We start from the raw sequence: 22,774 nt of genomic DNA, 5'->3' as shown, positions 1-22,774 counted from the left end.
AGGGCAGCCCATCAGGATTTTGCTGGCAGTGGCTAGTTTGTAAAGTGACCTAACTGAACTTAACCTAACCTAAACTAACCACTGTCAGAAAAATCCTGAAGTGCTGCCCTTCCAAGGGGCAACGATTCAGCTCCCCCCTTCATCTTCTTGCGGAAGCCTCGCGCGACTCGACGAGTGTCGATGAGAAGCGAGCTGGTCCGTCGAGGAGTGAGGCTGTGACGTCCTGGTCCCCCCCTCCCCCCGGCTAGCTGCGGGCCGGAGATCCCGACTGAAAGACGGAGGTAACACGAAATGCGATTACGGCGAGCAACTTAGCAGAGCGAAAGCGTTAAAAAGGAAGGCGAGAAAAAGATGGCGAGAGGCAGGGAAAGAGAAAGCGAGCTATTCGAGGGGGGGAGGGGGGTAGAGAGAGAGAGAAAAAAAGGAAATCGTAGTTAACAAACAAATTTCCACGAGAGAAGAGAAGAGCGGGCGAGAGGCGGTTTGGAGCTGTTGCTTCGGTGTCCATGGCTGCAAACCTAGTTAGCGACGCTTACGCAGTTGGCCGCCTTGGCGGTGGGCAGGGAGAGGAGGGGAGGAGGAGGGGTCTAATGGCTGGCGAACAGACGTCCCTCCGGAGTGTCGGAGAGAGATGCTTCGTGTCGACCAATGACGGGCGAGAGACCCTACTCTCCTAGGACACTCCTCGGCGCCAATGATCCGCCGGCTAAATAATTAAAACACGGTAAAAAAAAAGAGACGCAAAAATTAGGCGCCTTGTGCAACGGCATCAACCCCCCCCCCCCCTCCCATGAGTAATCGACGACTGGGACTCAACCCTTCCTCCTTTTTTTTATCACATCGCACTCCATCGCAGCACTCATCCTAACAAACTCCGGATTTTGAGAATTCGCGCCAGCAACCAGCTGGCAAGAAGAGATATTTTTGTACTTGTACAATAAACGAGCGCGCGTTTGCTTGAAAAAAATACTGGATCTTGTTTTTTCATTCGTTTCATTTGTGTTGTATTTTTTTTTTTAGCACGATTTTTTCATTTGACTGGAAGATACTACTTGAAAATAGAACGGTAGTGTATTGCCCTAAAGTTTTTCGGACAAAACGCCGCCAATAAATAAAGTGTTTAGGTCACTACGTTGAAATTTGTAAAAGTTTACGTTCCGCGCACCTCTCCGACCGACCATGGGGCGTTGTTTTGTAGTTTTCGCGCTCGAACCACCTCGAGCTTGAACACGTTCATTAATTAATTCACCCCCCCCCCCCTTTCGCCCTTCTATGTTGGAGCGAAGTGGCGCGGTGAACTCCCTAGACTAACTACAGGCCATGCACAACACCTGGCCGTGTGTTGCACTTTTCGTTACGCCCCACGAGTCTTCGCCTCGCTCCGTCCTACCGGCTGTGAATAATTTTCACTGGGAAAAGTGACGAAGGAGCGGGAAATGCTAGCCGCAAGATTTCCTGCTGTCGCGCGTGTGTTTCGCGCGGCACCGAAGTCATTTGTCAGCGGGATCGATCGTTAGTTGTTTAACCCGGAAGAGGTGCTTAATCGACTGGCAGAGAATCGACCCTACCCCGCGCCGTTAAATATGTTCCAATTACGCTCTCCATACAAAGCACGACACGGCAACATGAATAACGCGAGTCGACCAAAAAAAAAATCACACGCTCTCTTCACGCATGCTACGTCATTAAAAAAACGTTCGATATTAGTACAAAGAAGCGTACCGTTAAAAGTTGTGTCCAAAAATATTTGTAATACAGGTTCTTTTTTTGTCAGTTAACTTGTGGTCGGGTCTTTGCCTCCCGACCCAGAACTAGGTTTCTGAACGGATTATTATATACTACTTTCGTGAGATCCATAAAAGATCCAGCCCTAGTAACCATACTGTTTTTAATGTTTCGTGCACTAGTGTAATTAAATTAAGTGAACTCACTGTTACGCCTCAGGCGACTTTTGATACACAACGACTTGAAGTTTTGGTCCGCGGTTTAGTCTGACGATTTTTTTGCTCATCACTATGCAGAATTATAAAAAAAAAATTAACAACTCGCCATGCACAAACGAAGCGCTCAAAGCTTCACGTTTATTTATTTTTGTTGTTATTTTTGTCATGCTTTCACACTGTCGATCAATCTGAACATTATCCTGTCAACTGTGAATGTCGTACACCGTTCAGGTTACATTCCCGAGGGAATGTTTTTCACGCAGTTTTCATTTCTTGTCTAGCAATGTTTATTTGCCCTCTGGGTTTACAAAGCTAATTATCAAGCTAATATAATTGGCTGGGTTTAAACTAGAATTTCATTTACAGTTGCTGTCCGAACCACGTGACAGTATAAATAATTTTGATCTCAATTTTAATTAGTTTCCAGTAAAAAAAATTATACGTTTAACGAGCTCCATAAGTTGAAAACATGTTAAGAAAATACTTATACAACACTGGAAGTAAATTACCGTATTTCAGAAACAATGCTGTTAAATAAAAATTAATTGTTACAAAAAACCATAATGAAAAAGGCAGTATTTATATATTAAAATGTAATATTGGGGTTTTGTATTCGAAAGTGATGTGTTAAAATTGACAGTATCGTGTGGTTAAAAATTATTTCGGTAACAATTGTCCAAATATTTATTCTTATGAGTATTATAGTGTTACGAGTGGGAAAAACGTGTTCGTAAGAATAGTCCAATTAATTTTTATACAGTTTTATTTACTACTAATATTTACATTTCTAATTAAATCACCGCACATAATTTCTGTTCACAAATCACTTGCATTAAAAATTGTCTGTTCACAAATCACTGAATAATTATCTAGTCCGCAGTTCGCACTCCTCACTGGAGCTAGGCTCAACAGTGGTTCGCCCCTCACCTCGCGACTGTCCGCACACACACAGTCTCGCGCCACTCAGTCGCACTCTCACGGTCCCGTCGTTACACGTCGTGCCACTCGCTCCACTCGCACTTCAATCAACTCGCCTGCTGGAGCTTTCTGAACTCCCGCGGAGGCCGGCGTCGCCGCTTTTATACCCTTGGCGGTCTCTCTGGAACCGACTGGAGTGGTTGTGACGTGTAGCGTCAAACCGGGCCATACCGTCGCTCGAAGCATCCAGAATAACGGCGCTTATTCACGTCACTCCACGCGTTATTGTCTAGGCCACTATGAGCTAGATAACAGCGCCGAGGAAGGAGGCCGCAGGGGCAGGGGGGGTGGACCCGGGCCGCTATAATCCCCGAAGGTATGCGTGTGACGTCAGATAATTGGCGCGCTTCCTGGCCTTGTCTCCCGCGTCCATTTAGTCCCGCAGATCCTAAACGATATATACTGAGATATATAAAAACACATGAATTATCAATAAATATAAGATGGTGTTTTCAAAAAGACAGGGATGTTTAATTTCAGGGCTTTAACGGTCAGGAGCTAAGACTGTTTTTCCACCCTGATTGGTCTTACATTCCAAATCAATACTGTTCAATACATGTTGACTAATTATATATATTTTTTCCTTTGTCACGAATGCGGCGAGTGTAGCTGCTATATGGTTGCCGGCGGCGGCGCGGGGGCTGATCGCACCTGTCAGCCCCACAAAGGCCCCCGCCGCCGCCGCCGCCTCCCGGCGCAGCTCAAAGGACGTCACGTGGGAGGCGGCACAAGGCGAAGTTGGTCGCCGGCGAATAAGCACCTCCCTCTCGCCAACTTCATTCCTGGGTTAGTTCCGAGTTCCACCGACCGGGGGGAAGGGGCTTGATAGCGCTCGTTTGTCATCGGCCTCGATGGGGAACTTCCCCTCTCCCCTCTCCCCTCTATCATCCCCCCTTCACCCCTTCCCCCCTTCCCCCCTTCCTGTGCGACGACTTCTGCAGTTCTTCGGCTCGGAGTTCGCTTTTTTATCCGGGCGGAACCCGCGCAGCACGACTGCGGAACAAATGAGAATCAATTCTCACCTTCGAATTATAGGTGCTTAGAGACAAGGGTTGATATATGAATGGAGCATGGACGGGAAATAATTTGATGCGAAAGTGTGTGTGTGTGTTCGGTGTTTGGGGGGTGGGGTGGGGAATTATCCCTATAAAAAAACACACCGCTCACAGGAACGTCAGTGTAACGCGATGATTAAAAAACATTTTTTCTGAATCGACGTCTATCGACATTTACACCTCTTATACACTATGGTCCAGACAAGGTGAGGCTTTTTTTTTTTTTTACTGGTGCCACAGGGAACATTCATATGTTAAAACAATGGTGTATCCAGCTCAAAATTGTTTTTAAAAAAGAAATCAACCTCTTATTATGCCATACAATATAAAAATTTATAAAGAACATAATTTATTAACAAATAATTTTTTTCAATATTATTTTGCGAATTTAAGTTGAAATAATTTGTAACTACAGCTGTGTTTGTTTTCCTACTTTGTAAAAGGAATTGGGGTCAAGCTGCCCTCCCTTGTTTCTATCTGGAAAACGCTCTTTGCGTTGGCATCTGAATATTCATGAGGATTTTTTTTTTTTTTTTTTTTACAAAATGGTTATTGATGCATTGTTAGCTAGTGAGGTGTTCGGTAAGTTTTCCCCACCCCTTCAACTCCTGTTTCTCACGACACAACATTCAGCTGTCTCCATGCAACACGTGGGAGGATAGTCTCGCCTTGTGAGCAGAGCGCCCGAGGAAGACACTGGCCATGAACAACCCTTCCCCCCCTGGTTCCTGCTCCGTGTGGCCATGCGGGTCTATCCCCCCCTCCCCCCTCCCCCCTCCCCCCTGGCCCGACGTGAGCGCGCTGTTTCACAAGCAGCCATCACTTGAACTGGTCGGTCGAACCGTCCAAGCGTCTTCACAAACCACGCGTTGCGCCACATCTCGTGTGACTATTGCGGTGTCTGTCGGCGGTCGGTGTTCAGCCTGGTTTTACTACAGCGCTACGCTGGTTTACGTAGCTTACGTAACCGCGCTTACGGTTGCGTTTTTTTATTTTAAAAACACCACTGTACTGATACGGCCCCTAGCATGAAGGGGCAAACAAGCAAATGACATTTTTTTTTTCCCCTTTGAGAATAATTTCGAAAGTGCGCATTTGTGTTTACGATCGGATACGTAGATGAGTATCATGACACACTCAAGGGAAACACATGTACTGAACTCTTGTTATCGGCGGAGTAACAATGTGCGCATGGTTGATGGGAGATTACACCCCGCGCTATGGGGACTCTGGAGGCCGTGTGTCTAGGAATGTCCCCGGGGGGGGGGGGGGTACAGCTAGTCCTGAATCCGTCCATCGTGAAAAAAGTATAGAATGGGAACTTCTTGGCTCTGAAAAGATTTATTATGCCACGTAATACGTATACATTTTCAGTATCCCTCGCAAGGAATGTGCGGTTGTCTGGGGACACAATCTCGCCTCACTTTACATACCAATTAATTACGGTCCTGAATAAAATAAATTAAATTAAATTAAAAAGTAATTAATTATTTATTAATATGCATTTTTTTCAGAACGCTTTTAACATATCTACCATGCACAACATTATTGGATACTGTGACTACAAATATTTATTACGCACTAATTAATAACCCTACTATTGATGATATTTGATCCAGGGTGATGATTTCAAAACGTTTGAAAAAATGATTTTAACTCAGAAAACGCCATAATTTTTTTTTATACAGAACAGTAACTAATTCGCCCATAAATATTGTGTTCAGCTTGACATTGAGTTCTGGGCGAACCTGTGTGTGTGTGTGTTTGTGATTATACGTGTATTGTATGTGTGTGTGTGTATATATATATATATAACCCCATCGGGAACTTTTGCATAAAGACTGTTGTTTGCAGACTAAATGAAATTACAATTTTCTCCCTTTTTGTCATCCAATATGCTTCACAATAAATCTATTCACATTAAAAAAAAGACTACTTTACTGGAAGTGTAATTGAAAAAAAATAAAAGGCTTATCCCTTACCCTCTTCAACAAATACACGGGATACAAAATTATGCCTTAACTAAGAACTATGTCATCAACCATTGATACACATTTAATTATTCTGATAATATTAACCGGGTCCTTGGTTATAAATGTGAATGTTTCGGATGGAAATAAAAGTAAGTATTCTCTCGAGAAAAAAAACTATCATCCGAAGTGTAGACATGCGAAAAGGGGGGGGGGGGGGGGTTGTTGCACGAGGAACGAGAAACCAGGCAGGCAAGTACCAGCTCGTCGTCGTCCCCCCCGCGGAATAATTTAAAGTAATACGGCAGTGTGAAGCCCGCAGCAAAGTGAGTTAATTATAACAAGGACCAACTTTCAGCGAGAAGAAACTTCCCCCCCCCCCCCCCAAAAAAAAAAAAATATGGAGTTCTCTTCTAGTCAGGTACAAGACAGGCGAGAACCGATATCACAGCTCTCGCCGGGATTAAATGTTTGGAAGAAAAAAATAATACCTCCACCATTTGAAAAAAAAATAATAATTGAAAAAGCGCGATGGTCAAATAACTGTGTTCTATCTTTTGTTTCTTCACACGCACGGATGACTCTCGTCAAACACTTCTCGACCGTCTGGCCGGCAGACCAAGATGTCAGGCACGGCAGGAAATTTCACCCTAACTGACAAATTTCCTTTCCAACTACCCGTAGACTATCTGAGGGAAATTAGAAAATTTCAGACCAAAATTGCCGCTAATAGTTTTCATCGTATGTGTAGATGACGTCGCATATTGATGTGAATCGTGCGTGGAAACGAGTCATTAAGTCCTTGCAAATGATTATTTTGCCATTTCACAGGAGAATACACGATTTTTTGAAAAGAAAAAAAGATAAATAAAACTAGACAGGGATTTTAATGGTCTTCATCCAACGGCCAATCAGCTGTGTCGTAAATGACTGTTATTTGCTTGCTTTGTTGAGTGCTATGTGAGAAATACCGCTGTAATATTATCCGTATTTTTTTTTTAATTCTATCAATGGGTCAAAACATTACTGTACATTACTGTTAAGATATTTGTAGATTTTATCGTTGTAAGGCAGGCGAGATAAAAGTTACGCTTACCAGTGATGTTTTTTTTTTTTTTTTATCGGCGATAGCTATCTGGGTGTGGTTTCAAAGGAATACGGCGTTGTTACAGGATTTTCGCAAATATTTGCCGTTAACGTTCGATATTTTTTTTTGTCTGTGTGGACTAGCTCTTCTGACGTGCTATATCTTGATGTTAAATAATGTCAAAGCTGTCTGTTGTCTTATCGTTTTCCGTGTAGTTTTCTTTCGGGCTGATAACCCGTCTTTCATCAATAAGTCAACCCATTCGCAGCTGAGGGAAGAGTCATAGACGGACAGTTTTCCGTGGGGAGGGGGCAGGGGGGAGGGAGTGCGAAGGCAGTCGTCCTTCCGCAGTCACTACGCAAACATCGATCGACTGGAAGAGAAGAATCTTTCAGCACAAACTTCTCCCCCCCTACCCCCCTCCTCCTCAAGTTCCTCTCTCAAACCCTCTACACTCTGCTGCCCAAACCTTCCCCAAATATTTTGATTGTTTTTCGCCCCGTCTTCGTCCCTTGTTCTGTTTTCCAATGAAAGGCATTACAAGTTGGGAGAATTTTTTTTTTCCCCACGCCATTGTGCGCAGTGTTCCCAGCGACTCAAACTATATTTTCCCTTCGATTTGCCCTCCCCATTGTTTTTAAATCTGTCCTTTGTTCTCGGCGAAGTACAGCTTCAAGAATAAAATAAAATAAATCCAGAGGTACGCAAAATACAGCAGCCACGATAAAAAAAAAATTCTCTATGGCATTTCAGAATGTCTGTTAAGAACAGCAGAACATATTCATAAAAAAACAGCAATTAATCAATATTTGTTTTTACGATGATGTATTCATGTGCGTTTGTCACTCTGTTACGAAGGACCTCGAAACGTGTGGACTTTGATAGGAAACTGGATTCAGCAACATTTTTCCGGTTAAAAAACACTTTACACAGTCGTGTTTTATCCTCGGAACAGAGTCGAGCTTAGCCTTCGTCTTGCAGGCTGATCTTGTTATTTCAGTTTTTTTTATTGATATCAATTCATGAATTTCCTTGTGAACTGCATTTTGTTTTGATGTGACAACGTCTAATAAATCGATGAACGCCGGCTGCACGCACGAAAAAAGATGACTCATTGTCCCGTTACGCACATTGTCCCGTTACGCGTAGTCCCGTTACGCTTTGTCCCTTTACGCTCATTGTACGCTTGCGCCGCATCTATCTCTCTTCCACTCGATTGGAACAACCATCGATTTGACTTTTTCGAGGCACATTAAACTTGAAACACTCCCATTCGTTTCATACTTTTCCTATCAGATTGGAAGAAGTTAAATAGCAAACATGTATAAAAGTTATAGTTAAAATAATCTGTTCGTTAAAGTAATAAACATATTTGAATTAATGAGTGCTAATAAAAGTAAATTTATCAATTAAATTGTAGATTTCATTTCACTCCTTTCTATCCATAATAAGTAGTGATAATTTAATAAAAATGATTCAATTTTATTCATAAAAGTATACAATCATTTCATCAATGTTTTGTTATGACGTCACGTTAAACTATCGTCCGTAAACCGACTTTACAGACAACCATTTTTTTTGTATGTCTAGATATCATTTCAAACTATTTTTTTTTCTCGGGTTGTAAGAGTTAAAACGAGAGACCATGTTCGCGGGAACTAGCGGCTTCGTGATTAGAAATGTATTTTTGCCAACATGTGTGATTAGACGCAAAATGTGATAAAATTTACAGTGAAATGTCTTAGTTGTTTGTAATGACAAGGGCATGGCGCATGACGCCTCGCGGCGGACGCCTGCTATCGACTTGCAGGCGACGGAATCAGCGGAGCCTGCTGGCAACCCACGGAAACGTCCGACACGTTTCTCGCTTTGCGGTGAGAGCACAATCAAACCGGAGCCTAAACGCGAGCCCTCTCTGCAGTCTGGCTCCGTTGTTGCTGCTCCCGCGTGGAGCCAGCATAACTCTTAGGAATTACAGCCAATTTACCGACTTTTCTACGAAGAATTTAACTCAAATAAAAGAAAGAGTTCTTCGTATTTTCAAATAACAGAATATTTCTAGAATTTATATAATAGTATATCGACTTCGGAGCTGTATGTTTCGTTCCAAACAAAGGTAAATGCACACATGGACAAAATAGCGTGTTCTTTCTAGACCAAACAAGTTTTGTTAATATACCAGAATATCCTTTTGTATTCACGTCAAAAAATTATTTTTTTCCCTAACCTAACTAAAACTAAGTGTATTTTGGAGGGGTCCGGGTTAGGGAGGGACCTAGGTGCGTCTCAGACCGAAGCCTATAAGCCTAGTCATGCTGGGATTAGTCATGCAGGGAGAGGGTCCACAATCATTGTGCCCTTTTTTCATATAAGCCGTGTGACATTTTTTTTACCTCCCTTCAGCAGTCTATGTCTTTTTTTTGCACGTGTGTCACTCTAGTAATGGAATTTTTAATTTTAGTTCAACAAAACCTTTTGTTGATGTATTTAGCAATTTTTTAATTAGTGGTTTTTAATATGGTTCGTTATGTGGCTCTTCGTCGTAAATTACAAACGTGATTCAATTTTGTAGCAATGAAATGTTTAAAATTGTGTTTTCGCAAAACTGGTTGTTAATTACCACATGAGTTCTGCTTAGGAATACAATTTTTTTCCGTCGGAATGACAAAATGAAAGAATTATTTACAGCGAATACATTTTTTTACATTGTGTACATTGTAGAAGATAGATTGTCGTAATGTTTAAAAATACACATTAATGAATATTTAATAATTTTAAAATAAAAACGGTTTTATTTAGTTTAATATAGTATATATTAAGTTGGGTATCGTAGACTTCAGATGTATTTCTTGCAACTCCGCCGTGAACGCACGGGAGAAACAAGCGGTGCGGCTCCGCAGCAGGACGTAAGTGCGTAGTGCGTGGTGCGTGGTGCGTAGTGCGTGGTGCGTGGTGCGTGGTGCGTGGTGCGTGGTGCGTGGTGCGTGGTGCGTGGTGCGTGGTGCGTGGTGCGTGGTGCGTGGTGCGTAGTGCGTAGTGCGTGGTGCGTGGTGCGTGGTGCGTAGCGTAGCTGCTGACTCGGCGGCGCCAGTGGTCAGACCAGCGATCCTGTTCGAGTCGCGGGTAAGACATGGCCTTAATCATTCACAATTCTGTCACGTCAGTAAATTGTAAAATGAAAATTATGTCAACCTCGCCACAAAGAAGCCATTTAGAAAACAAATAGAGGTACACAGTGGTAAAACAATGAACTAGAATTTGTAAGGAGCCGGTACAGCAATTTTTTTGACGTGATAACGTCTTATAAATCGTGAACGCCGGCTGCACGCACGAAAAATTGTCACGTTTCCGCCTGATCCGAGCTTGCAAGAACCGGCCAACCACCGTGCGATAAAAATCTGTTATAATATCAAACAGGTTAAGGCGGGCTTTTATAACTAATTGTTCGTGATTATATTTAAACACATATTTAAATTAAATTTGCAAAAAAATGTAAATAATATTTGAAAATTAAAAAGTATGCAAATTTTCATCAATGTTTTCTTATGACGTTATCACGTAAAATTATCGTCCGTAAACCGACTTTACAGACAAGCCCGTTTTTTTATATTTCAGTTTAGAATTTGTAAGGTGGATCCTTGGTCCTTCCTTAAATTAAGCCATGGCCCTGCATTTTGTTGCTGTGTTTTCTTCTCGTGACTTTGCTTTCAACGAGACACAGAGCATGTATACCAGACGTTAAAAAAATCTTCGCTGTGAATGTAAGGGAGCGTATGTTCTGTAAACTCTGCACTTTGGAAATAACGTGACACTTTCATATTTCCCGTGGCTTCGAGAGAAATGGACGAAAATTCATGAGGAGATGCAGACTTTTTTTCGCAGTTGTTATTCAAAAATGTTCATCATACTAAATATTGAAAATACATTAAAAATTATTTGCGACTAACCTTTTGCTTCTTAAGCCTCGACAAGTATAAAAAGGATAGTTTATTTTAACATAATATTTATTTAATATTTTCAACATAGCACAATCTATTTATCAACTCTCATGCATAATTTGTTGAACGAGCCAAGCCAAATTTTCTGGATATCACAGAAATTATATTTGACAACATGCAGAAATTAATATTGTATTATCAAAACTTTTTTTTTCTCTTTTAAAATACAAAACTGATTGAAAGGGTCATTTTAATGTATAAATTGGTTACCTTAAAAAAAAAATTGCTAAGTTTATTAATTTTTATACAGCCTTTTTTTAATATAATATCATGCGCCACAAATACCAGATGATAAAACAGTTAAGTGTGTTAAAGATATCAGCTTATTCACAGAAATGTCTACGGAACTGTGTATGCAACTTTGTGTTATTTGACTTGAGTTCGTGAGTTATTGGTTTACCTCGATCTTCCCGCCTGTCTGAGCTTGTGAACCGAACCCGGCTGAACACCTGAGCGCGATTAGGCGACCCCGCATCTCTGCGGTCAGCTTTTTGGTGGTGCGTGGTGGAGTGGGGGGTTAGAGAACTCCCGGGCGCAGATCCGACCTCCAGATCGGGCTCGTGTTTGTGTTCCGTCTTATAACTTGGCGAATTCGCGGAAACCGCGTTTTGCCAACACCGCCCCCTTCCCGCGCGTCTATACACCCCCGCTGGCGGACCGTCAGTTTACTCAGGCTTCCTCGTCGGGCCAACTGGCCAGCTGGCCAACTGGCCAACTGCCCCCCCCCCTCCCAGCGTCGCTGGCCGCGGGTCGCCGGTTCGACTCTCGGGCGTCGCACGAGACTGCCTCACGCGCCATCTTGGGTGTTTCATTTTCTCGTCGTTGTTACTATTAAAGAGCTGGAACTGAAATCGTAACACGATACCTCCCTCGCATTTGTTCTTCTGGTATTCACTAATAAAACGGATGTAAAAAAAAAAGTCGCGCAAGTGTCCGCAATTATTTTCACTTGCGCGAATATTTTACTCTCTTTAGTGAATTCTGTTGCAACTATGTATTACATGACAACAGATTCAAGGGACGTATCGTGTAATAATCGTATAAATAGCCCTGAAATAAGATAAATTACGAAAAACTTGATACTTATAAGAACCTACGTATTAAATCTAAATGAAGCCACGTTAGTATATAGCATCCGTGCGTAGCCTGGGTGGGTCGCTAGTTACGCAATAAGCCCTGCAGTGCGTTCAAGATAGTGTGAGCAGTTTGTAGCTCGTTCCTGTCAACAAACTGCGCACAACGTGGTCTCACACCTGGTGCAGCTGATCGCGCATTGGAAGTCAGAGTTTCATGTTAAAACCTATTTTGGGCTCAAAGCAAACACTTCGCAATAGGGACTGGAAAAATTCGCGTTTTCGATGACCTCCAAGATAGACTTCACAGTCCTCAGTATACTTAGGAAAATAACGGCTGTTCATTGGCTGCTAACTTGTGAGTCGTCTCAACTGGTCTGCCTGTGATACGATACTTCTTTGGTTGGGTGTTTCCCATTGGCCCAGAGTCGTCCGGATGAACAGTGAACCAATAACAAAAGCAGCTTAAAGGTATATGTATTTGAATTTTAGCTTATCGCGAAATGAATCCGCGAATTTTTCCGGTCTCTACTTCACAAGGACTCGAGTGTGTTCAGGTTATGTGTAACGCACTGTAGAGATGGATGTGTGTGTGGACTCGGTGAGAATGTGCAGTTCACTGGACATTAGTAAAGTAATAATGTTTGCGAACGTACTTTGATGTAAAAAAAGCAAGTAAAATATAACAGCTGAAAAATTCTTATTATATTTAAATTTCACAAAAACATCAGTTTAGCGGGAGCAAAGCTAGTACAAGTGGGTAAGAATAGTGGAAGAAGAGACGGACACACACACACACACACACACCTACAGGAAGTTTATCTCGTAATTCCGTCTTAGTACTGAAAGCAGGTACAGATATTGATGAGCCTATAACACTGTGTATCTGAACACTGTGCCTCGCCCCAGCTATATTTATTTATTTATTGCCTTATTTTAAGTGGCCACTTCTTACACTTAACCACATACATATTTACTAACTAGGTACACATACCAAAAATTGACACAAATACATTTAAATAAAAACTGAATTAGCATATCAATACAAATATGAAAAAAATTAGCATATAAGATACACATGAGCTATCTGAAGTATAACGTATTATAGGCACCTGAAGTATAACGTATTATAGGCAATACACAAATAAGACAGCTTGGAGAGATTTATTTCTGTGATTTGGACAAAAAGATGAGCTGCATAGGTTAGTCGAGTTTAAAGAGTTGGTTTGAGTCCAAGAATCTGCCCTGTGTCCTTGTCCGCGGTGTACATACCGCTGAAGGGTTGGTCGATGCTTGTCTGTAGCTCGGACGGCGTCTCGCAATAAAACAAAAGGTCTCGGACAGTAATTCTTCAAAGGAACTCCACGGAAGAGCGGAAGAAACACGCCGCTACTGGCTCTAAGCCGCTCGGCCTCCCAACTGGAGATAGGCTTCCAGGGCATCAGGGCTTGGGAACTTTTTCCTGTCGTGCAAACATTGTTTCAACGTGACCTCGATATTTCTTTTCACTCGTGTCTTTTCCTTTAAGAATATAAAACGAGAACATCCCAAGACCACCATATACGATTTTATGCTTTATTCAAATGTTTTCATTGGTCGCTTTTTTCTTCTTCTTTGAGCTTTGGAAATGTTCGAATGTTGTTGCGTTTTATATTTTTTTTAGATGCTTAAAACAAATTGTTCCGACTTAGAGCTCTTGTCAATAAACAAACTGAGAAAATGGCATATTAGTGGAGAGTTTTATTTTAACATTAGAAACGTAATGATGTATCATACGGTGCAAATAATGCTTAGCGTCACTAATATATATTTTTTCTTTTCAGAATGAATGCTGCTTCGAAGTTGAACTCTAACAAGCAGGTCCAAAACTTGGGTGAGTTATACAAAGCTTTAACATTAATTTATATTCTGTTGGTGCAACATTACAGATTTATAAGTATGAATTAAAAAGTAATTTTTATTTATACATGCTTAAGGAGAGACTAACTTCAGGCGGATGTTAAAGGATTAATTTTTCCTTTTGGCTCTCGAGTTACTTGTCTTTGTTAGAAGAAAGCCCTCCTTTTACTTCAGCTTGGTCGGGAGTTGCATTACAGCAGAAACATGTTATTTATTATATTATATATAAATGAACCAAAAATAACCAACGACAATACAGCATAATTCGAACCAAACCACAAGGGGGAGAAAATAATATCAGCTGGGATGGTCAGAAGAACTGAACTTTATTTAGTTTTATGTATTTAAGTCATTGTAATATTGTCTATGTTATTTAATAAACAAGGATTTATCATTCTAAGATCTAATGGCAGAGTTTTTTTTTGTTTGTGTGAGCAGGGCTCTCGTTGCGTCCTTTAGCATTATGCGGTAAATTTTTTTTTTTTCGGATTATTTTATAATTTTATTTTTGATTGACTCGGGTTTGGAAAATGAGTTGATTTCAATGATGATAGTTTAAGGTTATTCTGCATATTCCTATTAGTTCTATATGAAATGTTCGTACTAACTATGATCATGTTAGGGTTATTGTCTCAAACACAGTTATTCATCCTCCCTCTCGGTGTAGGCTGGGTTCATGCCAGCACGCGTGTGTTTGATTGCAAGACTAAGTGAGACCCAGCTTGCAAGATGCTCCTTTGAACAACTTACCAGCGTAAAAATAGTTAGGAAGTCCAGTAGGCTAAAATTAATGAACATTTTCAAAGTTTTGTATTGTGAATACACCGGTAGAAATAGCAGGCAAAATTTCGAACTTTCTAAGAAAATGCAGAATATTCGTATTTCCAGATCCGTTGGATCTGCGTATGGACTACGCCTATCCCGACTCCAAAGTGGCTTGCTGCTTGTAATCAGGGAAACAGGCTCTAGGCAGGAAGAAGAGGATTTCGCCTGTAGACTTAACAAATTCTTTCAAGGTTAAGAAAATCATTTATTGTGAGTTCATCTCCTGTGACTATAGCACCCGTAGATATTCAAACATATCCTTGAATATTCCTGGTAAATTGTAACAAGTGTTGTTCGTAAAGTGAGTAAAATCTTTTGACGGCGTGGATGGTATCGTGCACCAACTAATCGTAAAAAAAGAATCAACCAAATACTGATATTTAGTGACCTCGCTTATAGGAACGACATTTTTTTCCGTCGTTTTTCGCTGGGTTTCCGCTCTCGTGCGACCATAACCGGATATAAGTAGGGGACTGGGGGGAAAAAAAGGGGGGGGGGGGTCAGGGCTGATTGATCGAGGGATCTGGTTGGGTCCATCGTGTTTCCGATGCTGCTGATAAATATGATGGATCAAGTTTCCGGGCGGCCAGAGCGAAAAATTTCCACTCTCCGGCCGGTGAATCCGATCGCTTTCTGAGATCCCCCCCTGTGACGGCTGTTGAAGGGAGGGCGGATGGAAGACGGAAGAGTTTAACGGCCTCGTATGGGGCTGTGAAGAGCTCAGGGAACTGTCAAGTACGAGGGTGTTCTACACCGTGTATTTGATCTAGATTAATGCCTCAAATAACACCTGTCTTGTCAACCGTGTATGTGTTTTTTTTTATTTGGTATTCGATCTAGACCGATGCCTCAAAAGATTTCTCGTCCTTCCTACCATATTGGGTGTTTCACAAGTATATTTGAGCAGAACTGCAGTGGAGTATGTCCCAAGAAACTGTATTAAATGGGAATTCCCCAGCGCAGGAGTCGTTGGAAGACTACTTGATGTAAGCTTTTGGACATACGTCATTGCTAAGCACATGTATGTCTGTAGAAGAAAACTACAAAAAAACCAAAATACAAAAACACAAATAGTTTTCTTCTACATACATACATGTGCTTAGCAATGGCGTATGTCCAAAAGCTTACATCAAGTCATGCACTCCCATCGCAAAAAATCTTTCAAAGACGTTGGAAGACGGTAGGGCCTGGATAAAGGGGCATCACAAGGAAACACAACGCCCCGCCGGTTGGTTCGTAGTGAGGCCCGTGTCTCGGCGGAGCTGGGAGGGAGTGTGTCCGTGTGTCCGTGTGTCCGTGTGTCCGTGTGTCCGCGAGCCGGACAGACCTGTCCGGACTGCTGAGCGGGGGCCGTGGGGGAGGAGGAGGAGGAGGGGGTGTAACTGGTCCAGCGCGGATGAGGCTGCGGCCAGGTAGCGCCGCCCACTCGGGAGCGTGGCGGGGTCAACGGCCGCGCGGCCACGCGCCTCCGCCGACGACTCGGAGACGCCATCTCGGATCCAACTCGTCACGAAGGCCCTTTACCCAGTTCTGCGCCAGCATGGAGCAAACATATGATCATAGCAAGGCTGGATTAAGATCCGAAAGCGAACAAAGCTTCAACCGTTCAGCCGTTGCCAGGAGACGAAGGAGGCGTCTACAGTGCGATGAGCTGTTGCCATGGATATCATCAGGAAAAAAGTGGTCAATATTAATTAATTATTTAATCAAGTTACATAATCGAGATAGATTTTAATTAATAATGAAATTCATTAAATATGCTTTATGCTTATTTTGATTTATTATTTTAATATTTATTAAAAAATAATATAATAGATTATAATTAGAGACCCGTGAATTTCGCGGGTTCAATGACCTCCAGGATAGACTCCAATACCCTCTACACAATCGGGCAAATGCCACCTGTTCATTGGCTGCTGACTTGTGAGTCGTCTCGACTGGGTGGTCTGTGATTCGACACTTCTATGAGTGAAGGGTCTCTAATTGGCCCCCAGTCCTCCAGATTAACAGAGAACCAATGACAAAAGCAGCACTAAGGTATAATTATTTGAATTTTAGCATAACACGAAATGAATCCGCGAAATTCACGGGTCTCTAGTTATAATGTATAATGCAAATAAATTATACATACAGAAACAACCTCACAACCACTCCCATTAAAACGGCCAGGATACTATTAAACCTTCCACAGACACTCCCTGCCAGCGACAATAGAAACTTACAAGCAACCTGATATCGTTATACATACGGGGACATAACCTCACTTATATGAATACACTTTAAAAAAGTTATAAACAGAATTTATAACATTAATATTACACAATAAATAAATGTTTTTAATTATATGGGCCAATATTCAATATCAATCACTAAAGTATAAGATTTAAAAGTATTAAATATATTATATATCTTTTTTTTTCTTGTGAAAATTTCGTTACATTTTCATATAACTTGAAAAAATTTTTAACCTTTTTTTCCGTAATGGGAATTTTAAAAATAAAAAATGTATATAAAATTTTATATATATATATATATGGGCAATGTACACAAGTAAAGTATACTAATTCGGGAAATTGTGTATTTGGAATATCATCTGCACAGTTGTACTGTGGTGCGGCGGTGTTGTAATTTGTTATTAATTTAGAGTTGATACCATGGATATTTGGGGGGGGGGGGGGGGTCAAGTCTAGTTACTACCCTGGGTTGGTGGGACAGAACATGCCACAGCCAGCACACTGTTAAAATAATATTACAGTAAATTTGCGAACTTAACAACGAAGATTTAAACTCAAATAAACGAAAAAAATTCTTCGTAATCTGTAATCTTCGTAGAAAACTACACCGTATTTCGACTTTCGTCCGAAACAGAACGTAAACTCGCGCGGTGGACACCAGTTTCCCGAAAGTTTTTTTTATTTTATTTACCAAGACCTTTCTACGGGATGCATGTTCGAAGTGAACTCAGGGAGATGGCTAGGGACCGGAAAAATTCGCGGGTTCAATGACCTGCAGGATGAACTCCATAGTTCTACGTACACTCGGTCAAATGCCATCCACTCATTGGCTGCTGTCTTGTGAGACGTTCCAACGTATAGCGGCCTGTGATTCGATAAAGCTTTGGTCGGGTGTTTCTCATTGGCCCAGAGTCATCCAGGTGAGTTGTGAGCCAATGGCAGAGGCAGCACTGAGGTATAACTATTTGTATTTTAGCCTATCGCGAAATGAAGTCGCGAATTTTTCCGGTCTCTAGTTATTGGCGACTCGGGAGCTGGACGGTGCAGTTGTGGCGGCAGCTGGGGGCGATGCCCTCCGCGCAGAGCTGCCTGACCTCTGCAGCTGCAGCTGCGTGGGCGCGGTCTGACCGTTACACGGCCCCTGGACTCGCCGGAGGTTCCTCCCCCCCTCCCCCCCCCTACCACGCTCCGTGTACCGGCCGACTGCGCTCCACCGAGCTGCGAACACAAGGTTCACAACTGGGCAATTGCTTTGGAAGATGGACATGCGCTGGACACTTTCTTACCGCTTAGACTAATTTAAATATTGATACACCAGTATTATATTAATTTAAAATTTTAAAATAAAAAAATTGAAAAGCCGAAAATAATATTCGCAGGCTTTTACGGGCCATTGTCTGAAGTAGCTTGGCTTCTAGGTTTTGTAGCCGCGTCCTTGGCGAATAATTCACCGACCTTTGCGGTCGACAATTGCGGTCGCCATCATCAGGGAGCAAGTTTACCTACCACTGATGATGGCGACTGCAATGTCGACCGAAACGTCGGTGAATTATTCGCCACTGGACGCGGCTACGACTGAAATTAAATTTACAGAACAGTATTGTGCGGCGCACGAGCTGTGACTTTTGTATTAACATGTAACTTTCTTATTGCGTTTTTGTGCAAAAATATGTAACCAAGTTCCTGTTGTGATTGTGAAAATGTCATTGAATGTGCTAAAGAGATAATAACCACGTAATGGTAAAATAAACAATCATCTTTAGAAAGATCTTGATTTTTTTTCTTTCAGATCATGCAGGGTTATACAGTTGTATGAAACTAGCGTCGTGAGGGCTTCACCGCTGGTTTCACGACCCAAAAGCCAAGCTACTTAAAACGAAAATGTTTAAAGATTGGAATTTGGTCCGCCGCACCGTCAGAGAGTAAAACCGAACTAGTCTGTCTCGTGGCCAGCTCCGCACGTGTCGCTGCGGTGAGGTGGCGACCACGTGGTACACACAGGAGGGTGTGACGTGTGTCACGCGGGTATCTGTGTAGCTGTCGGTGCCTCCGTAGCTCCCGAACACACGAACACACGCTCTCTGGTGCTTCCAGCGCGGTGTCACCTTTGGACTTTCCTTTTTTTATCTATTTTGTTAGTTAATTTTAAGTCTGCTGGGAACTGCTGGAGAACTGTTCTTCGACCTCCCTTGGGTGAAGTTAGTTCACGTTAGTTCACGTGTACGTAAAAACGTCTCCGTAACGAGTGCCCAGTCAACAGAAGCGTGGCTCATACTGAATATACTCGTTTTGAATGCGGGGAATTTTTTTTCGGTCACTAGAATTCCATAATTTACATTTAATCCTGTGTAAACGGCTCCAGGATAGTGATGGGTAGAGACCGGAAAAATTCGCGGGTTCAATGACCTCCAGGAAAGACTCCAATATCCTCTACACACTCAGGCAAATGCCAACTGTTCATTGGCTGCTGACTTGTGAGTCGTCTCGAATGGGTGGCCTGTGATTCGACACTTCTATGAGTGAGGGTCTCTAATTGGCCCCCAGTCCTCCAGAATAACAGTGAACCAATGGTAGAAGCAGCGCTAAGGTATAATTATTTGAATTGTAGCATATCACGATATGAATCCGCGAATTTTTCAGGTCTCTAGTGATGGGCCTAGTCTCGGTGCGGGTATAGGCGCGAATATTTTATCTTAAAATGATTTTTAAACTCAATAAACTGAATGTATGTATGATTTCTCTCTGCCTACAAGTGTGTTTTTTTTTTACTTTTTATAATGTAATGTCAGTTCACCCGGCCGAGGGCCAGTTCACCCGGCCGAGGGCCAGTTCACCCGGCTGCGGGCGAGTTCACTCGGCCAAGCCCCTCGCAGAGCCCTGTTACGTCCTGTCACGGACTACCCCTGTGCGAGTCTAGGGCGGCTGTTTCACGTGGACTTCTCGCCGAGTGATTTATCCCGCGGCCTTATCACATGTATCGCCACTCGCCGAGCAGTTTTAATCTGCGCCCGTTTGTCCGCCGCCTCCTCCCCCCCGCAACCCGCACATGGCAGGAGCGCAGATTCCAAGAGTCGTGTTTTGCTCTGAACGTGCGATTTTTATTAGAGTTTTTTTTTTTTTAACGAAATTGCTGAGTTATTTGCCCAAAATCAACTCCCTCTTTTTTTTCTCTCGTTATAACCTGATTTCTTATTATTGTAGATTCCAAAATAATTTTTTTTAAAATAATTTTTTAGCTTATTCAGTGGAATCAAATAATCTTCCGCTCGCTTCATCGTCGATTTTGGCGGCAGTCCGTAACAGATTGGCGAAGCATTTTATTTTACTCTCTCGCGGGACCAAACTTCTACAATTTACGCCGTTTTTGCTACCGATTTGATCAATTTCTGGTAACAACTGCATACCTTTGTCCCTTAGGCAGCAGAAAATTGTTCAGCAGATTTTTTAAAAAAACTGTTTGAATTTTATTTATTTCCAAATCGTCTTATCGAGTGAATTACAGACAATTTGACGTGTCTAGTCAATGTTCACCCTTCCAGACTTTGAGGCAAGGGAAATTATCAGCTAATGAACAAAACTACATTTACGGTCTTTTCAGCGAACACTTTGACTCCGATCGACGAAGAGTTATTCGTAATTTCAAATAACTGAATCTTAGTAGACACCACGCCGTATATTTCGACTTCCGAGTTGAACGTATCGTTCTAAATAAATGTAAACACACACACAAAGGAAATAAGAAGTTTCTTACTGTAGACTTAACCAATTTTTTTTTTTTTTAATGTTTTGTTAATATTCCGTCGAAATTCCATTTTGATTTCGTGTCCGTAAATTTCCGAAAGATCCCTGAATAATTCGTGACGGGCGTTCTTCGGGAATTGAAGATGGAAAATGTGTACATACCTGCGTCGGCGCGGGAGTTGGGCGGAATGGAAACTCGTTAGACGCGCGAAGCGCTCCAGATGGAAATTAATTACTCGCGAGCGAACAGCTCTGTATCCGAGCGACGACCAGACGTATTGTAACTGCTATCTCTCTCTCTCTCTCTCTTCCTCGTCGTTGCGAGTCTTCCCTTTACGGAGTGGGAAACCCCCCCCCCCCCCCCAAGCGGAACAAAGGGGTAGCACGGAGAGGTGCTTTTAGCGGGATTAGGAGAAAGAAAAAAAAGGAATTACAAAAGATTATAAGAACGTGTGATTTATGACAGTTTATCGGCAGTGTCGTTGGGGGGGGGGGGGGGGCGTGTCTCGGGAAGTCCGGGTGCTGGCGAGTTGTTTAATTCCACGCGAGGCTCCTTCGAACGGGGTGGGGGGTAAAAATAGGGGGGTGGGGAATTTTTATTTTGTTTCGGGAGTGGTTAAGAAAAGGGAAGGGAGTGAGTGAGTAATAAATGCGATTCTGGAGGGAGAAGAAACAGACTCTCGTGCAACTCTTTTTTATTTTTATTTTATTTTCTTGTTTCTTTCCTTTTTTCGAAAACAACTGGCTGGAGATCAAAGTGAAGTGTTTCATCTGGTTATTCGACTGTCGAAAAGGTTGAAATGCAAGCAACTGGTGGTTTGCACATTTTATCCTGGCCGAGGGGATATATATGTATTTATATATAAATATTTTTTTTTCCACACAGCTCGAATATTTTTGTCAAAGCATGTGAAAAAAAAATTTCAATATTCTTACCTTCAAAGTTAATTCCCGCTTGTAAATTGGACTATTTTTTTTCTAATCGTACATGTGCAGTCTGACTATTTGTTGCAGTGTACTGTCGTTTACCGGCAGTCAGACATTTTTCATTCGTGGAAAATTTCCTTCACTTTCGTACGACGGAAGGGAACGGTGGACCTTTGCAGGATCTCTTCCCGCGCTGCTCTAGGAAGCGAGCAAGGAGGGCATATATTTGATGACGGATAACTAGAGACCGGAAAAATTCGCGGATTCATTTCGTGATAGGCTGAAATTCAAACATGTGTACAATTCTGCTGGTTCTGCTATTGGCTCGCAGTTTAACTGGAGCTCTCTGGGCCAATGAGAGACTATCGACCAAAGAAGCGTCGAATCACAAGCTACCCAGTGGAGACACCTCACAATTTAGTACCCAATTAAAACACGTGTTTACTTGAGAAATGCAGAGGATAATGGAGGCTATCCTAGAGGTCATTGAATCCGCGAATTTTTCCGGTCCCTACGGATAACAGAAACTGACGGGCTAAAAAAGTGTTGGTTCATCGAAGTTTTTTTGTATTTTTGTCTACGTACACTGTGCGGAGCCGCTAGTGCGTAGGCGCACGCACTTTCCGCGAAATAACCTGATCGCTAGAGACCGAAAAAATTCTCGGATTCATTTCGCGATAGGCTAAAATTCAAATACACATACCTCTAAGCTGCTTTTGTTATTGGCTCACTGTTCATCCGGACGACTCTGGGCCAATGGGAAATACTCAGTTTTAAGAAGTATCGTATCACAGGAAAACCAGTTGAGACGACTCACAAGTCAGCAGCCAATGAACGGCCGTTATTCCCCCGAATATGCTGAGGACTGTGCAGTCTTTCCTGAAGGTCATCGAAAACGCGAATTTTTCCAGTCTCTACTGATCGCTCATTAGACTGCAGTAAGGCATGCCAGCGCTAGCTAGTGATTGTTCCCTTGTGATCTGGCGGCCGCCTGCGAGAGAAGCTGTTCAGGACGACCACCGGATGGCTGCGACTGGTGTGCGG

General features: G+C 42.4%; 1 protein-coding gene across 4 annotated transcripts in view; it reads left to right on the top strand.

Annotated features, from left to right (window-relative positions):
• Positions 1-22,774, top strand: part of LOC134537337 (irregular chiasm C-roughest protein) — a 331,140-nt gene that overhangs the window by 80,438 nt on the left and 227,928 nt on the right. For all 4 annotated transcript variants that reach the window (XM_063377666.1, XM_063377665.1, XM_063377668.1 and 1 more), the window contains exon 2: positions 13,928-13,977. The gene's annotated coding sequence lies outside the window, so the exon portion shown is untranslated. The remainder of the gene's footprint in view (positions 1-13,927; positions 13,978-22,774) is intronic.

Source organism: Bacillus rossius, chromosome 12 (genome assembly GCF_032445375.1).
Source record: "Bacillus rossius redtenbacheri isolate Brsri chromosome 12, Brsri_v3, whole genome shotgun sequence".
NCBI classification, from domain to species: Eukaryota; Metazoa; Arthropoda; class Insecta; order Phasmatodea; family Bacillidae; genus Bacillus; species Bacillus rossius.
Note: the sequence above shows the minus strand (reverse complement) of the source record. Positions and strands in the feature narration are given on the sequence as shown.